At 40.6% G+C, this 3,122-nt stretch overlaps 1 protein-coding gene and 2 long non-coding RNA genes across 12 annotated transcripts in view; 1 reads left to right on the forward strand and 2 right to left on the reverse strand.

Moving 5' to 3' along the window:
* Positions 1-3,122, forward strand: part of tmc3 (transmembrane channel like 3) — a 120,931-nt gene that overhangs the window by 105,120 nt on the left and 12,689 nt on the right. The window lies entirely within an intron of this gene.
* The window catches only part of LOC108166197 (uncharacterized), a 16,873-nt gene continuing 13,807 nt past the window's right edge, over positions 57-3,122 (reverse strand). The window contains exon 3 of the long non-coding RNA XR_001776475.1: positions 57-382. This is a non-coding gene — a long non-coding RNA (uncharacterized LOC108166197). The remainder of the gene's footprint in view (positions 383-3,122) is intronic.
* On the reverse strand, positions 2,876-3,116 carry LOC103462357 (uncharacterized). The gene is made up of 2 exons (XR_533337.2): positions 3,019-3,116; positions 2,876-2,943 (listed from the first exon to the last, which is right to left on the reverse strand). It is a non-coding gene; the product is annotated as an uncharacterized LOC103462357 (long non-coding RNA).

A 3,122-nucleotide genomic window follows, 5' to 3' on the forward strand; every position in this document is an offset into this window, starting at 1 on the left:
CCGGGCGAGGGAAAACGCAGTCCAAAGTTCGTATTCATCATAGGGGTCTTCGAATGAATGCAGATATTTCTGTTAAAAGTTCAATATTTGCTAATCACATGATGCAATTCTGCCTTGATAATAGTCTGGTTCTATCCAGTAAGGTGTTTCTACCCAAGGACAGCTTCACATATGTTAGTGAAGCATGGGGTACAACCTCATGGCTGTTTTTTTTATTAAATGTGCCATCAGGGCTATTGGCACATATGTTCCCTGCTGAAAGGTGAAGGTCTCTGGACATCCTGAAGATGTGAACCCACTGGAAGTCCAGGAAGCTGGACACTGAGACAGAGTACTGCAGGAAGAACACAGGGGACGGTCTGCTGTGCCAGTTTACCAACATCTGAAAACATATGCAATATAAATATTAATGTGCGATTCAAATATGCCATACATCTGACAAAAATTTAAAAAAACAAAAAACAATACCCTGGCTGAAATCGGTGCCTTTATTTGGTGTATTACAAGTTTCACAGTACAGTTATATTTAATAAATTAGAATGGGTTCTGAAGAGTTGAATGTTTTGAAAACAATGTTTAAGTAGGTATTAAACATTTTTTGCTACTGATATAATATTCTAATGCTGTTTTCATTAGCTGTAACCAAAAAAGTCACAATACTAATAAAAGCTTTGAAACATTATTCTGTGTAATTAATCATTGCTTTGTGACCTGAGTCACTGAAACATATTGACTTTTCATTAATATTCTATCTGATTAAATATTAGAAACATCAGTGTTAGCTTACTGTGCAACATTTGGGCAACTGGAGGACTATCAAAGATTCAATTGGAAGTCGATTTCACAGCCTGGTTTGTCAAAAATGAAAAATCTGACGGTGAACCTCAGAGTCCATGAGAGCCGCTAACTGAAACATGTTCTGAGTGTCTGCATGAAAAATAATCAAATCAGGAGTCCAGCTCACAGATAAACTCCTAGCAGAAAAGTAAACTGTGATGCTAACCAACCAATAGGCAGAAGCTGAAGCCTGAAGACAACACCCCTCATTTGCATTTAAACAAATGAGGCGAATTTGTTTAAATGTGCCTCATTTACTTTTCCTATTTGCACAAGGAAAAGTGAAAAGTGGAGACAAGACAAAAGAACCAACACTTGGATAAGGAAAGAACAAAACAAAATATATACATTTCTTGATGAAAATGCATGTTTAACCCTCTGAAGAATAAGTGGGTCCTTTTGGACCTCAAAAACATGTTATTGACGTCATGCAATTCAAATTTTTTATTTACCTTTTACACATTTTAAGATATGGCATGTTTTGTATTACTACCCCATTCTTCCATAAGTGGGTCCAAAATGACCCACATTCATTTCCTGAGGCATTTAATGGGAACCTTAGTTTCTTACAAACTGTGACTGTCAGGAACACATTCTTTGTGAACCACACACACCAAGTGTCACCCCTGAATAATAATATTTTACAAAGCAAGTACTCTTACATGTAAGTATCTTTATTTTTTTACCTCCCAAATGCGTGTGCGTGTGTCAATCAGGGCTGAAAGTAGTTTTATATTCTTGGGGGTACTATGACACAAAAGTATATAAGTATATATACCTTTGTGTATATATATGTGTATATATATATATATATATGTGTGTGTGTGTGTGTTTTAGATTGTTCTTAAAAAACTAATCAGTCACGGCTGCGCAATGAACCCATTGATTTTTTACAGCAGACAGCCGCTCCCCTCTCTTGCAGGTACTGCGTACCCCCTCTAAATCTTTTAGGGGTACGCAGTACCCGACCGTACCCACCTACTTTCACCTCTGGTGTCAATCATGAGTACGACGACAGTGTTATTGTCACAAATCAACCTATTAGCTTTCTTCAAAGTTAGTTAACACCAATTATCTAACCAACTAGCTTAACATTACCACCTATACTTTATTGTGCATGTGTATTATTTGTGTATGTGTGTCTGTGTGTGTCTGACACTGAATGAGAAAACTAAGAGAATGTGTTGAATAACATGCAAAACCTGTTGATCAATGTGTTCAAGGTTTTTTTTTTTCATCTCAAACAAAATAAAAATTCATAGCTATATATATAAATGAGCTGAAAAAGAATAGAGTGCCTTCTCTGGGTCGGGGGGATGTCCTGCCCCATGTAGAGCTGGAGATCAACGGGCGGATTAGCACAACCTCTGCAGTGAAGCGGGCGCTGTACCAATCTGTCATGGTGAAGAGAGAGCTGAGCCAAAAAGAGAAGCTCTTGATTTACCAGTTGATCTAAGTTCCTATCCTCATCTATGGTCATGAGCTTTGGGTCATGTTTGAAAGAATGAGATCACGGATACAAGCGGCAGAAATTAGTTTTCCCCGTAGGGTCTCTGGGCTCTCCCTTAGAGATAGGATGAGAAGCTGAGATATCCAGGAGGGACTCAGAGTAGAGCCGCTGCTCCTCCACGTCGARAGGAGCMAGTTGAGGCTCGGGCATCTGGTCAGGATGCCTCCTGGACGCCTCCCTGGTGGGGTGTTCCGGGCACGTCCCACCGGGAGGAGGCCTCGGGGAAGACCCAGGACACGCTGGAGGGACTATGTGTCATTGCTATTTTAAAACCCAATGCCTTGGGATTTCCCGGATGGATGGCTGCACATACACGCCGCGTGATACAAATACAATAGAATTCAGACAGTAATGTTAGCTATGTTGGTTAGCTAGTTTCAACAAACATGCTCTTTCTACACACCGGATTATATGGCGCATAGAGTAGACGCTTCAGTTTGGGTTGCCAATTTGTTCCGTACTCTATTATTACACATCCTGTAAGGGTACTCAGAGGGGACCCGGAAATTCAACCACACACAGGAGTAAAAAAGGAAAACAAAGTTTATTTTTTCAGATACTGGTTTCAGCTAAGGGAGAGGTCATCAAACACAGCACTGAGGAGAGAGGGGAGAAGACTGGTGAAGCACGGACAAAGGAGGGGTATCTTAGAAATGTTCAGCTTAACTGACCTGTAGAGCAGTGGACGGGTGGAGCAGAGGAACAGAGGGTCTGATGACAGGGAGATGCAGGAAACCAGAGGAACAGGCTTCTGTGGAGGCAAGGAAGATCTCCA

The sequence above is a fragment of the Poecilia reticulata genome, linkage group LG3 (genome assembly GCF_000633615.1).
Source record: "Poecilia reticulata strain Guanapo linkage group LG3, Guppy_female_1.0+MT, whole genome shotgun sequence".
Classification (NCBI taxonomy): Eukaryota; Metazoa; Chordata; class Actinopteri; order Cyprinodontiformes; family Poeciliidae; genus Poecilia; species Poecilia reticulata.